Genomic DNA, 15,973 nt, shown 5'->3' on the forward strand with positions numbered 1-15,973 from the left:
CGAGGACGATCAGCTGTCCGTCCTGTCTCCCTGTAGCGCTGTGTTAGGCGTCTCACAGTACAGACATTGCAATGTATTTCCCTTGCCACATCTGCAGTCCTAATTTCTCCTTGCAGCATGCCTAAGGCACGTTCACGCAGATGAGCAGGGACCCTGGGCATCTTTATTTTGGTGTTTTTCAGTGTCAGTAGAAAGGCCTCTTTAGTGTCCTAAGTTTTCATACCTGTGACCTTAATTGCCTACCGTCTGTAAGCTGTTTGTTCATTAATTGTTTATGGTTCATTGAACAAGCATTGGAAACAGTGTTTAAACCCTTTACAATGAAGATCTGTGAAGTTTCTGGGATTTTTACAAATTATCTTTCAAAGACAGGGTCCTGAAAAAGGGATGTTTCTTTTTTTGCTGAGTTTACCTCCTTTTCTAAGGGAGCGCACACACTGCACTGAATGTCGATGTGCCTTTCATCTGCTGTTCGTTTACTGCTCGTTCACCGCACGTTTGACTGCCAACATTTCTACATGTAGAATCGGTTTGCACTCGGTTAGCAAATTACGGCTGGTGGTCAGAGGTGCTAAGTACTCTCGGGGTCAAACGCTACCGGTCTGTCTATACTAGATTCTTGCTATTTTGATTATTAGCCAGTTGGTGGAAATACGGAGTTACAAACTAAGACAAATAACTGTCCTTAGCTAAGGTGAAAAGACTAGATATACTTTATCAACTCTATTTTTCATCATCCTTTACAGAAAATTGTTAAAGAAATCACAGAATCTCTCTCAGAGTTGAGGACAATACAGTACATTTGACTGATGCTGCCTACCAGAAGGCTGTTAAACTGTAGTCAGTCTTGGCATAGATTTAGTGGATAGCCTAAAAATAACCCTGCTCTCCAACACAAAGCCAGTGTTTCAATCCAAAGTGTTTCTTAGTTTTTTCTAATCCACACTTTTATACACACAGTATTTGACACATTATGTATTAAACATGTTTGATGAATAAACATATCAAAACAGGTTTACGTGTAAACCTCTGTCGCTTACATCTCTAAATAAACTTCTTTGAGCAAAGTGATATGTCTACTTGACTGATTTCCATTCTTGAACCATGTCCGATTGTTAAAAATGAATCAAATTGAGATTGTATTCCAACATAACAAACAGGATTAAATAATGGTGCTTTATTTACAGTAAATGGCCTTGATTAGCTGGCATTTCAGAATGCTTTTCTTATTCTGGTTAACATGTAAAATCTTGATAGAACACCCACATGTTCTACTTTAAATCATTTCTAACTGTTTCAAGGCAGGGTATCTGGAAATGAAAATTAGACATGCAAATATGAGGACCCAAGTACAATGCTAATAATATTTAATTAATTTTATTACCATTTTCCATCTTATTATATACTGTAAGTGGTCTTTTTGGTACAGTTCATGCAATTAAGTGCAACCATATTTTGTTTACAGTGGGGGTGTGCACACTGCTCTCTGTTTCTGACCTGAAGCTTCCTGTGTTCTGAATACCAATCCTGGAGTCACTGCTCTGTTTCTGACCTGAAGCTTCCTGTGTTCTGAATACCAATCCTGGAGTCACTGCTCTGTTTCTGACCTGAAGCTTCCTGTGTTCTGAATACCAATCCTGGAGTCACTGCTCTGTTTCTGACCTGAAGCTTCCTGTGTTCTGAATACCAATCCTGGAGTCACTGCTCTGTTTCTGACCTGAAGCTTCCTGTGTTCTGAATACCAATCCTGGAGTCACTGCTCTGTTTCTGACCTGAAGCTTCCTGTGTTCTGAATACCAATCCTGGAGTCACTGCTCTGTTTCTGTCCTGAAGCTTCCTGTGTTCTGAATACCAATCCTGCAGTCACTGCTCTGTTTCTGACCTGAAGCTTCCTGTGTTCTGAATACCAATCCTGGAGTCACTGCTCTGTTTCTGACCTGAAGCTTCCTGTGTTCTGAATACCAATCCTGGAGTCACTGCTCTGTTTCTGACCTGAAGCTTCCTGTGTTCTGAATACCAATCCTGGAGTCACTGCTCTGTTTCTGACCTGAAGCTTCCTGTGTTCTGAATACCAATCCTGCAGTCACTGCTCTGTTTCTGACCTGAAGCTTCCTGTGTTCTGAATACCAATCCTGGAGTCACTGCTCTGTTTCTGACCTGAAGCTTCCTGTGTTCTGAATACCAATCCTGCAGTCACTGCTCTGTTTCTGACCTGAAGCTTCCTGTGTTCTGAATACCAATCCTGCAGTCACTGCTCTGTTTATGACCTGAAGCTTCCTGTGTTCTGAATACCAATCCTGCAGTCACTGCTCTGTTTATGACCTGAAGCTTCCTGTGTTCTGAATACCAATCCTGCAGTCACTGCTCTGTTTATGACCTGAAGCTTCCTGTGTTCTGAATACCAATCCTGGAGTCTGCCAATATGAGTCTTGAGCTTTTCTCCAGCGTACTACTACTCTGGCATGCACTGTTTTAACATTTCCAAACTACCTAGTGTATATATTTGACATTAGTGACCCCATTACCTGTGTGACTGCACAGAAAGTGGGTAACCCTACTCGAGGTTGCTTCTAGTGTAATGGGATTTTTCAGCAACCTGAAATAAAGTCTGACTTTTAATCCCCACACTGAGCCATCAGAGTTATGAACCACCAATACAACAACAGCATTACCTGTTCTATTCCCTCCATAAAGGTCAAGCCATTCTCAGTCACACACTGAAGCTGATACTCACCCGCTACTGGACACCCCTGACTGTTTCCCTGTGACGTCTGCAGTCCGATATGTTCAACTTCTGGTGCCGGCATGAGCCCTTTTCGGATGGATAAGCCCCTGGATCCGGCCCCTCCTCAGAGAGGGGCAACCAGGGTCTACTTTCTCTCTCAGCCGAATCCCACACCACCATGCAAGAAGGTTTAAGAGGACAAGCCTCCAAGCCTATCTTATGAGGCACTAAGACTACCTCAACTCCCCATCCTTCACTCCATCCTCCCAGATCTTATATTTTCTTTGAGGGGTTTGACTTCTAAAGTGACACACAAACACACACCGGCAGGACAAAACAACACTCAGCCCGGTTCCTCCAGATTCTGTCGACCTTTTATGGGTCACTGGTCTCCGGTGTCACCTTCCTTTGCTGGGTTTCCCCCCTCTTCGCTGCGACCACAAAACGGCCTGTGTTGCAGGTACAGTATATCTCAGTGAAGAGAAGGCTCTATGTTTATCTCTCTGTACCACCTCAGTGTGTTTCTTAGTTGTGTTAGAATCTTTCATGAAAGGTTGTAAAGGTTTGCAATATTTGAAAGAGGTTAACGACAAACCTATCCTGCCTTATACAGTGCATTTGGAAAATATTCAGACCCCTTGATTTTTTCCACATTTTGTTATGTTACATCCTCATTCTAAAATGGATTAAATAAAAAATGTTCCTCATCAATCTAAACATAATACCCCATAATGGCACAGTGAAAACAGTATTTTTGAAATTCTTGCAAATGTATTAAAATTTAAAACAGAAATACCTAATTTACCTAAGTTTTCAGACCCTTTAGCTATGAGACTCGAAATTGAGCTCAGGTGCATCCTGTTTCCATTGATCGTCCTTGAGATGTTTCTACAACTTGATTGGAGTCCACCTGTGGTAAATTCAATTGATTGGACATGATTTGGAAAGGCACACACACCTGTCTATACAAGGTCCCACGTTTGACAGTGCATGTCAGAGCAAAAACCAAGCCATGAGGTCGAAGGAATTGTCCGCAGAGTGAGACAGGATTGTGTTGAAGCACAGGTCTAGGGAAGGGTACCAAAACATTTCTGCAGCATTGAAGGTCCCCAAGAGCACAGTGGCCTCCATCATTCTTAAATGGAAGAAGTTTGGAACCACCAAGACTCTTCCTAGAGCTAGCCACCCTGCCAAACGAAGCAATCGGGGGAGAAGGGCCTTGGTCAGGGAGGTAACCAAGAACCCGATGGTCACTCTGACAGAGGTCCAAAGTACCTCTGTGGAGATGGGAGAACCTTCCAGAAGGACAACCATCTCCGCAGCACTCCACCAATCAGGCCTTTATAGTAGAGTGGCCAGAAGCCACTCCTCAGTAAAAGGCACATGATAGTCCGCTTGGAGTTTGCCAAAAGGCGCCTAAAGTACTCAGACCATGAGAAACAAGATTCTCTGGTCTGATGAAACCAAGATGAAACTATTTCGCCTGAATGCCAAGCGGCACTTCTGGAGGAAATCTGGCACCATCTCCACGGTGAAGCATGGTGGTGGCAGCATCATGCTGTAGGGATGTTTTTCACCGGCAGGAACTGGGAGACTAGTCAGGATCAAGAGAAAGATGAAATGAGCAAAGTACAGAGAGATCCTTGATGAAAACCTGCTCCAGAGTGCTCAGGACTCAGACTGGGGCGAAGATTCACCTTCCAACAGGACAAAGCACACAGCCAAGAAAATGCAGGAGTGGCTTCTCGACAAGTCTCTAAATGGCCTTGAGTGGCCCAGCCAGAGCCCGGACTTGAACCCGATCGAACATCTCTGGAGACACCTGAAAATAGCTGTGCAGCGACGTTCCCAATCCAACTTGACAGAGCTTGATCGGATCTGCAGAGAAGATTAGGAGAAACTCCTCAAATACAGGTGTGCCAAACTTGTACCAAAGAAGACTTGAGGCTGTAATTTCTGCCAAAGGTGCTTCAACAAGGTATTTATTTCGCAAAAAAAAAACACAAAAAAAATATTTTGCTTTATCATTATGGGGTATTGTGTGTAGACTGATGGGGAAAAACAACATTTTAATCAATTTTACAACAAGGCTGTAATGTAACAAAATGTGGAAAAAGTCACAGGGTCTGAATACTTTCAGAATGCACTGTACACTCCCTTAGAGATGAGTAGAGTTGTGCAAAGGAGCTCTAGCCCAACAGCAGCCTGTGTGGAATGGTGTAGTGGTAAAAAAAAATGGTGTGTAAACTCTAATCGCCGGTCTCTGTGAAAAAAGTAACGCTTCCTCTACTTTCAATGTATTTTTCTGCAAAAGGTGGGTAAACTGTTGGGCAAAACAAAAAGTGGGTAAACTGTGTTTACTTGCATTTACCCTCCACTACACCCCTATCTGTGTTCCCTTTGTGCCCACTGACAAACTCCTCACGTCGGCCGTTTAGATTGGCGGTCCTTCATAGAATCCCTTCCTCTGCACATACAGTATATGTGACAAAGGAAATCTGAGAAGAGCTCCCAAATCAATATAGGAAACAATTCAAAGTTCTATCTTTGCTATGACTTGGATTAATACGTTACATCCTAAAACAGCTTTAAAGGTGAACTGACTAGCTAAAGTTACAGCAGCATCAATTAAACTCAGCACAGACTCTGAACACAACAACTTTAAAGCGGTTTAAAGCTCCATCTCTCCTTTCTCTGATGTGCTGTCATTCAAAAACCTTCCTAACATGCACTAGGTGGCAGAAAGACAAAGATGCTCTGTTGCTCTAGTCTTTCACTTAACTCACATGAAAAAGGATCAAATGAAAAAGTATATGTTAAACATGAACATGCTCCCTGAAGTACCACATGTCAAACTGACACAGGATCATAGAAATATCTCCTGCATGTTTGTATTTTGTCCAAGGTTTTTGTAGGGACCCAATTCTGAACTGAATTCAGAAAAGGATGTAGCTACTATAAAGTTCAGCTAGTATGTCCCATATGAAGTTTGAGTAAGCCCATCCATGCACAGTTCATCAGGGGGGGCATCACTGCTGCCCCCTGCTGCTCCTGGGAAGTATTGCTGACAAGTAAGATAAAGTGATTCCATTGATTCTTTCCACTGAATTTAGTAAGACTGCATTTGTTGTCCTAACTTTTCACAAGACAAACCACAGTGAATACAAATTAAACAAGGATGAAGAACTAATATCATAATCACACATAATAAATCAAATGAAGAACTACTGTTTTTATATTAGTTTTAGGCCTTCTTAGAGACCAGGCCAAACACAAACTTCAGAAAAGTTTATTGCTCACTCAGGGCTGTAAAATATAAAAAGGCAAACCAGTTTCTCTCTGCGTGACTTCACCATCATTAAACACAGACACTGAGGTAGTTACGATTAGTGCCTGGGAGGGGGGCATTAGTCAGAACTAACTGGTAACTTATTTTCTCTCAGGCTGGAGGCATACCTCAACCACCCAACACGGTTGCTATGGACACCCAACAACAAGAAAAGGGGTAAGGTGTAGTATAGTAGTGGGATTTCAACCATGTCCCAGTCAGTTAGGCCTATAGAGAAAGAGGTGGGACTCTTGTTAACCAATACCATTTATTATGTTAACTCTTCTGCGAGATCTGGGGTTTTCAAGTCCTGAGTAATCTCTCTTACTCTCATTAAGAGCAGTTTGCTTGCATACCACTGGCTTCCAACTGTGAAGAAAACAGTTGAGGAAACCGAGCAATGAAAAGAGTTTGGCTGGCTAGCTTGTGCTTTCACTGAATGTTCTCCGTCTTCTAACAGAGGTGTCTGTCTTCGAGATTTACCTTTCTCTTTTTTAGTGGATCCCTCATTTAACCTCACTTTGTTGTTGTCTATTTTCTGGGTTTTCTGTCCAGGCCTGTGACTGTAGCTTTATGGGGCATGGCTACTGAAGGGTATGGCGTGCAAGCAGTCAGCTAAAGGAACAAGCCTTTCCTTATGACGCTGCACATTCACAGGCAAGGACTCTGTTTCCAAAGAGGGATTAGCTATACAGGACTGGTTTTCAAAAGAGGGATTTCTACAGCTCACGTATATGCACATTTATCATTTGTTCCTGGTCTCAGCCATGATCACAGAGAGAACCATGACAATACATAATGAATTCCACAAAAACAACCCCCCTCCATAGGCCACAGTGCTATTTTTAAATGTTATAAAATATTTGGTATGGCCCTTCCAAATGGGCACAAACAATGTTCTTTCCACGTCTTTTCAACAAAGAAAAAAATGTATGTTTTTCATTCTTAGGACATTGAAACAACACGGAAAATGAATTGGATTTGCAAAAAAAAATCATAATTATCGTAAAGGATTTTTTTGCATTTTTTGTTTTTTATTCACCCAACTTTGAACCGAAATCCAATGACATGGTTCACATGTTGGTCGATTTCACTTTTAATTTACTTTAGTTGACAACTCAATCAAATTGACGTCTGTCAGTACATTATTAATACAAAGTAAATATATTGAATTCAATGCAAAAAGGTATGCTTCAACAGTATTGATGGTTGAGTAAATACACTGCATTCATTGCAAAGAGCTATACTTCAAGAGTGCTGACTCATACGTCAATACTTTGCATTCAATACAAAATAGGTGGTGATAAAGCTGCAATGAGTAAATTCGTTTCCTTTTTGATGACATTACAACAATATATTTGAAAATGTCACAAAATAGATACAATCTGGCATGTTCTTCTCTATTTCCAGTCAACACTTGCCTAACCAGGAAGTCCCTTGACATAGTCAATTATTGTCTGACAGAGATGTGGCAAACACAGCCGCTAACATTACAATGGCTTGCGAAAGTATTCACCCCCTTGGCATTTTTCCTATTTTGTTGCCTAACCAGGAAGTCCCTGGAATTAAAATTTATTATTGGGGGGTTTGTATCGTTTGATTTACACAACATGCCTACCACTTTGAAGATGCAAAATATTTTTCATTGTGAAACAAACAAGAAATAAGACAAAAAAACAGAAAACTTCAGCGTGCATAACTATACACCCCCCAAAGTCAATACTTTGTAGAACCACCTTTTGCAGTATTTACAGCTGCAAGTCTCTTGGGGTATGTCTCTATAAGCTTGGCACATCTAAGCACTGATATTTTTGCCCATTCTTCAAGGCAAAACTGCTCCAGCTCCTTCAAGTTGGATGGGTTCCGCTGGTGTACATTAATCTTTAATTCATACCACAGATTCTCAATTGGATTGAGGTCTGGGCTTTGACTAGGCCATTCCAAGACATTTAAATGTTTCCCCTTAAACCACTCAAGTGTTGCTTTATCAGTATGCTTAGGGTCATTGTCCTGCTGGAAGGTGAGCCTCCGTCCCAGTCTGAAATCTCTTGAAGACTGAAACAGGTTACCCTCAAGAATTTCCCTGTATTTAGCGCCATCCATCACTCCTTCAATTCTGACCAGTTTTCCAGTCTCTGCCAATGAAAAACATACCTACAGCATGATGCAGCCACCAAGCTTCACTGTGGGATGGTTTTCTCAGGGTGATGAGAGGTGTTGGGTTTGCGCCAGACATAGAGTTTTATTTGATGGCCAAAAAGCTCAATCTAACCAGAGTACCTTCTTCCATATGTTTGGGGAGACTCCCACAAGCTTTCTGCCGAATACCAAACGTGTTTGCTTATTTTTTTCTTTAAGCAATGGCTTTTTTCTGGCCACTCTTCTGTGAAGCCCAACTCTGTGGAGTGTAAGGCTTAAAGTGGTCCTATGGACAGATACTCCAATCTCCGCTGTGGAGCTTTGCAGCTCCTTCAGGGTTATCGTTGGTCTCTTTTTGCCTCTGATTAAGGGGGCTGAGAACGCACCCTTGTGGTGCCCCAGTGTTGAGGATCAGAGGGGTGATGTTGTTTCCTACCCTCACCACCTGGGGGCGGCCCGTCAGGAAGTCCAGGACCCAGTTGCACAGGGCTGGGTCGAGACCCAGGGTCTCGACATTAATGACGAGTTTGGAGGGTACTATGGTGTTGAATGCTGAGCTGTAGTCGATGAACAGCATTCTTACATACAGTGCCTTGCGAAAGTATTCGGCCCCCTTGAACTTTGCGACCTTTTGCCACATTTCAGGCTTCAAACATAAAGATATAAAACTGTATTTTTTGTGAAGAATCAACAACAAGTGGGACACAATCATGAAGTGGAACGACATTTATTGGATATTTCAAACTTTTTTAACAAATCAAAAACTGAAAAATTGGGCGTGCAAAATTATTCAGCCCCCTTAAGTTAATACTTTGTAGCGCCACCTTTTGCTGCGATTACAGCTATAAGTCGCTTGGGGTATGTCTCTATCAGTTTTGCATATCGAGAGACTGACATTTTTTCCCATTCCTCCTTGCAAAACAGCTCGAGCTCAGTGAGGTTGGATGGAGAGCATTTGTGAACAGCAGTTTTCAGTTCTTTCCACAGATTCTCGATTGGATTCAGGTCTGGACTTTGACTTGGCCATTCTAACACCTGGATATGTTTATTTTTGAACCATTCCATTGTAGATTTTGCTTTATGTTTTGGATCATTGTCTTGTTGGAAGACAAATCTCCGTCCCAGTCTCAGGTCTTTTGCAGACTCCATCAGGTTTTCTTCCAGAATGGTCCTGTATTTGGCTCCATCCATCTTCCCATCAATTTTAACCATCTTCCCTGTCCCTGCTGAAGAAAAGCAGGCCCAAACCATGATGCTGCCACCACCATGTTTGACAGTGGGGATGGTGTGTTCAGCTGTGTTGCTTTTACGCCAAACATAACGTTTTGCATTGTTGCCAAAAAGTTCAATTTTGGTTTCATCTGACCAGAGCACCTTCTTCCACATGTTTGGTGTGTCTCCCAGGTGGCTTGTGGCAAACTTTAAACAACACTTTTTATGGATATCTTTAAGAAATGGCTTTCTTCTTGCCACTCTTCCATAAAGGCCAGATTTGTGCAATATACGACTGATTGTTGTCCTATGGACAGAGTCTCCCACCTCAGCTGTAGATCTCTGCAGTTCATCCAGAGTGATCATGGGCCTCTTGGCTGCATCTCTGATCGGTCTTCTCCTTGTATGAGCTGAAAGTTTAGAGGGACGGCCAGGTCTTGGTAGATTTGCAGTGGTCTGATACTCCTTCCATTTCAATATTATCGCTTGCACAGTGCTCCTTGGGATGTTTAAAGCTTGGGAAATCTTTTTGTATCCAAATCCGGCTTTAAACTTCTTCACAACAGTATCTCGGACCTGCCTGGTGTGTTCCTTGTTCTTCATGGTGTTCTCTGCGCTTTTAACGGACCTCTGAGACTATTACAGTGCAGGTGCATTTATACGGAGACTTGATTACACACAGGTGGATTGTATTTATCATCATTAGTCATTTAGGTCAACATGGGATCATTCAGAGATCCTCACTGAACTTCTGGAGAGAGTTTGCTGCACTGAAAGTAAAGGGGCTGAATAATTTTGCACGCCCAATTTTTCAGTTTTTGATTTGTTAAAAAAGTTAGAAATATCCAATAAATGTTGTTCCACTTCATGATTGTGTCCCACTTGTTGTTGATTCTTCACAAAAAAATACAGTTTTATATCTTTATGTTTGAAGCCTGAAATGTGGCAAAAGGTCGCAAAGTTCAAGGGGGCCGAATACTTTCGCAAGGCACTGTAGGTATTCCTCTTGTCCAGATGGGTTAGGGCAGTGTGCAGTGTGATTGCGTCGTCTGTCGACCTACTGGGGTGGTAAGCAAATTGGAGTGTGTCTAGGGTGTCAGGTAGGGTGGGGGTGTTATAATGTTCCTTGACTAGTCTCTAAAAGCACTTCATGATGACAAAAGTGAGTGCTACGGGGTGATAGTCATTTAGCTCAGTTACCTTAGCTTTCTTGGGAACTTGAAGCATGTGGGAACAGCAGACTGGGATAAGGATTAATTGAATATGTCCATAAACACACCAGCCAGCTGGTCTGCGCATGCTCTGAGGACGCGGCTGGGGATGCCGTCTGGGCCCGGCAGCCTTGCGAGGGTTAACACGTTTAAATGTTTTACTCACGTTAGCTGCAGTGAAGGAGAGCCCGCAGGTTTTGGTAGCAGGGCGTGTCAATGGCACTGTATTGTCCTCAAAGTGAGCAAAGAAGTTGTTTAGTTTGTCTGGGAGCAAGACATCGTGGTCCGCGACTGGGCTGGTTTTCTTTTTGTAGTCCGTGATTGACTGTAGACCCTGCCACATACCTCTCATGTCTGAGCCGTAGAATTGCGACTCTACTTTGTCTCTATACTGACGATTAGCTTGTTTGATTGCCTTGCGGAGGGAATAGCTACACTGTTTGTTTTCGGTCATGTTTCCGGTCACCTTGCCCTGATTAAAAGCAGTGGTTTGCACTTTCAGTTTTGCCCAAATGCTGCCATCAATCGACGGTTTCTGGTTGGGGAAGGTTTTAATAGACGCTGTGGGTACAACATCACCGATGCACTTGCTAATAAACTCGCTCACCGAATCAGCGTATTCATCAATGTCATTGTCTGACGCTATCTGATTGGTCGGACCAGCGTTGAACAGACCTGAGCACGGGCGCTTCCTGTTTCAGTTTCTGGGAGCAACAAATTGTAGTCGTGGTCAGATTTTCCAAAAGGAGGGCAGGGGAGGGATTTGTATGCGTTGCGGAAGTTAGAATAACAATGATCCAGGGTTTTGCCAACCCGGGTCGCGCATTCGATATGGTGATACAATTTAGGGAGCCTTGTTTTCAGATTAGCCTTGTTAAAATCCCCAGCAACAATAAGTGCACCTTCAGGATATATGGTTTCCAATTTAGATAGAGTCAAATGAAGTTCTTTCAGGGCCATCGATATGTCTGCTTGAGGGGGATATACACAACTGTGATTATGATCGAAGAGAATTCTCTTGGTAGATAATGCGGTCGGCATTTGATTGTAAGGAATTCTAGGTAAGGTGAACAAAAGGACTTGAGTTCCTGTATGTTGTTATGATCACACCATGTCTCGTTAATCATAAGGCATACACCCCCATAACTATAGGACTGACAAGAGCAGGGTCAAAGATCAAGCACTGATCTCTATCTCTCTAGCCAAGTTGAAAACCTTGGATCTAGAATCTGCATTAACACATTTGTCAGTATGTTTAAACTGGAAGGTTGTTGAAATCGTGTAAGGTCATACCTCACACTTGATAGTCCACATGTTGGGAAGTTAACTGTTATTTCAAATTGTATTGTTGAGGACCTTTCAAAAGCCAACTAGTGAACCACTGAATATGGGTAAATATGTCATCTGACACCATTGATATTGAAACCCAATTTAATTCATTCTACCACAATATCTTCATTGCTCTGTTTTGTCTAATCACAAGAGTCCAACAGACTCTATGTCGTCATTATACAACAGCATCCCTCCTCAACAGATCAGCTTGTTCTATCAAAACTGAACATTAAACAAAGACGTTTCATTGGGTCTGCTACCTCCCTTATTTACAGTTAAGCTTTTTTTCCGAGAGATTTCAATAGATTGAATTGTAATACGATGCAATTCGTTTGAAATGCCAAGCAAGCAACCTGGTAAGCAAAAACCTGAGTTCACTCCCATGTTCATTCACTGAAATGTTGTGTGACTGAAAATAACAAGGAATGAGGACTATTGAGGTGTTCTGAGAAATCTCCCGGGGATTTCCAGGCATCGAGAATCAGGAAGAAGCAAAGGAGAAAGAGAAAGATATCAAATGCTTATTTGTTACACAGGCTAACTAATTGACTGTGTCGAAAAGCTTAGTCCTTCCGCCCATTATAGGGTGGAAAAGCCCCTTCTGAAAGATAGCATCTGTACCAAGCTTATTAATGGTACTGAGTCATTTAAATGAGCCTCTACAACCTGACTATGGCTCTTTGAATTGTCTGCAACTTAGGCCCACTAGTATAGGATGGAAAGGCCCTTCTTAGTCAGATATGGAGGACTCATTGTGGGCCGTTGCCAACACAATGCTAAACTGAAGACCCAATGAAGCTAACAGCAGGGGGTTAATATCAGTGGAAGCTAGCTAATAATCTATTATTCTGTTACACCACTAATCTATTATCTTTATCTCAGTGATCACCTATTCATCCATTTACCATACAAACGGTTAGCATTAGCATCAGATTAGCATCTGAAACAGTCAATCCCCAATCCTCAAAAGAGTTTAATCTGACCAGACAAGACCCATTATAATCCTGCCAGTGTGGTCTCTTGCATGTGAAAATGTCATATCTGACTGTTTTCATCAGGTCAGTAGAAGAGTTTTTTAGTTGTAACAAAGAAACGTTCAGACAAGCATGCAAGAACACTTTTGGTTGGTTCATTCTCTTCAAATGCGGCTTATAAAAGTTGCCTCAGAGTGTGCGTGTAAATCTCTGATGCAACTTGTTTGGTGTGAAATGATAAGGTTGATAATGTAACGACTGTTTGTCCATGGGGATAATACTAAAGCTCTCCGTGTTTATCTTTACATCAAAGTCTTAAAACGTAGCACGCTGAATCATAATCATCACTAATGAAGTGAGAGTTGAGTGGGGGGAATAAAGTCACAGACTATCACAGAGGAGCATAACGACTGTTAGAAGTCTTCATTAAAACCTTACAAAGCTTTAAACATGTTACAAAGCTTGTAACCATGGAAACATCTAGGCACACTATATGCCTTGATGTCTGTGTCATGTTCTCTGTTTCAACCATTATAAACCTCATGAACAGATTCTCTCTACTGCTTTAGGAAAACAAAGAAAGACTGAAGGTTTCTCAACAATATCATTTTCCCAACAAAGGATTTGAGGAAGTGTTTTTTGTTGTTGTTGAAGCAACCCGTTCAACACAAACACTGAGTATACAAACATTAAGAACACATGCTCTTTCCATGACATAGACTGACCAGGTAAATCCAGGTGAAACCTATGATCCCTTATTGATGTCACTTGTTAAATCCACTTCAATCTGTGTAGATGAAGGGAGGAGACAAGTTAAAGAAGGATTTTTCATTCTTGAAACAATTGAGAATTGGATTGTGTATGTGTGCCATTTAGAGGGCGAATGGGCAAGACAAAACATGTAAGAGCATTTGAATGGGGTATTGTAGTAGGTGCCAGGCGCACCGGCTTGTATCAAGAACTTCACGCTTAATAGTTTCCCATGTGTATCAAGAATGGTCCACTACCCAATGGACATCCAGCCAACATGACAACTGTGAGAAGCATTGGAGTCAACATGGGCCAGTAACCCTGTGGAACACTTTCGACACCTTGTTGAGTCCATGCCCCAACGAATTGAGGCTGTTCTGAGGGCAAAAGGAGGTGCAACTCAATATTAGGAAGGTGTTCCTAATGTTTGGTATGCTCCATGTATATTAAGTTAAAGTGATGAATCCTGTGCCATTGTTCGTTCCATAAACTTCATAAATAGCCTGTTCCTCTACTGCTATGAACTCTGTTCATGCCATCACATCACTTCAACATCCCTACTTTATATCTGGCTTCATCATACCATTAGCACTGGATAACTTCCAATCAGGTAGTCTATTAGTAGCCTACTATGTGGAGAAACCAGCGTAGAGAAATCACTTGGTTTAAATCAAAGACAATTTCCTGCCTGACCATATACAGTATCTGTGGGCTGTTCCGCCAAAAAACACACCAATCACAGCTCAGTTGACAAACACAAATAAATCCCATGGACAAACAATAGAAATAAAACAACAAAACGATCTACAGACTAAAGTGTTATCTGTGGGTACTTTGAGAGGGGGACGGGGTTAGTGTGTAAGCTATGAGTGTGTGTGAGGGGCTGAGGGTTTTTAAAGGGAGATATGGGGGTAGATTCAGATCAGAGGGGGATGGGGTTAGTGTGTAAGCTATGAGTGTGTGTGAGGGGCTGAGGGTTTTTAAAGGGAGATATGGGGGTAGATTCAGATCAGAGGGGGACGGGGTTAGTGTGTAAGCTATGAGTGTGTGTGAGGGGCTGAGGGTTTTTAAAGGGAGATATGGGGGTAGATTCAGATCAGAGGGGGATGGGGTTAGTGTGTAAGCTATGAGTGTGTGTGAGGGGCTGAGGGTTTTTAAAGGGAGATATGGGGGTAGATTCAGATCAGAGGGGACTTTAGAACATGAGCTGTTTGAAAACACAAAAGTGTGAGAGCCTCACGCTCAACCCTGTTTTAAACTAGTTTAATGCTAGCTGTTCCTCTGCAACGCCTCTGTCAATTCAATTCAATTCAAAGGGCTTTATTGGCACGGGAATGTAAACCTTAACATATGTTTACAATGCCAAAGCAAGTGAAATTGACAATAAACAAAAAGGGAAATAAACAATCAGAAATTAACAGTAAATGTTACTCGCAAAAGTGTTAAAAGAATATAAACGTTTCAAATGTCATATTATCGCTATGTACAGTGTTATAACGATGTGCAAATAGTTTGAAAGATAAAATAAATAAACATAAATATGGGTTGTATTTACATTGGTGTTTGTTCTTCACTTGTTGCTCTTTTCTTGTGGCAACAGGTCAGAAAAACTGCTGCCGTGATGGCACACTGGGATTTCACCCAGTAGATATGAGAGTTTCTCAAGATTTGTTTTATTTGTATTATTCTTCTTTGTGGGTCTGTGTAATCTGGGTGAAATATGTGTGTCACGACTGGCTGAAGGACGGGACCAAGGTGCAGCATGGTAAGCGTACATTTCCTCTGTTTTTTAAATGACGCCGACAAAACAAAGAACAAAACCAAACCGTGAAGCTTTGGGCTATGTTCCCTGAACAAAGACAAACTTAACTTCCCACAAAACAGGTGGGGGAAAAGGCTACCTAAGTATGGTTCTCAATCAGAGACAACGATAGACAGCTGCCTCTGATTGAGAACTACAACCGGCCAAACACATAGAAATAGAAAATCATATAACATAGAACATAGACTGCCCACCCAAATCACACCCTAACCAAACCAAAATAGAGACATAAAATGCTCTCTACGGTCAGGGTGTGACAATGTGTCTCTAATATGGTCGTACATTTGCCAGGAGGTTAGAAAGTGCAGCTTGGTTTCCATCTCATTTTGTGGGCAGTGTGCACATGGCCTGTCTTCTCTTGAGAGCCAGGTCTGCCTATGGCGACCTCTCTCAATAGCAAGGCCACACTCACTGAGTCTGTAAATAGTCAAAGCTTTTCCTAATTTTGGGTCAGTCACAGTAGTCAGGTATTCTGCTACT

The sequence above is a fragment of the Oncorhynchus mykiss genome, chromosome 18, assembly GCF_013265735.2.
Source record: "Oncorhynchus mykiss isolate Arlee chromosome 18, USDA_OmykA_1.1, whole genome shotgun sequence".
NCBI lineage: Eukaryota > Metazoa > Chordata > Actinopteri > Salmoniformes > Salmonidae > Oncorhynchus > Oncorhynchus mykiss.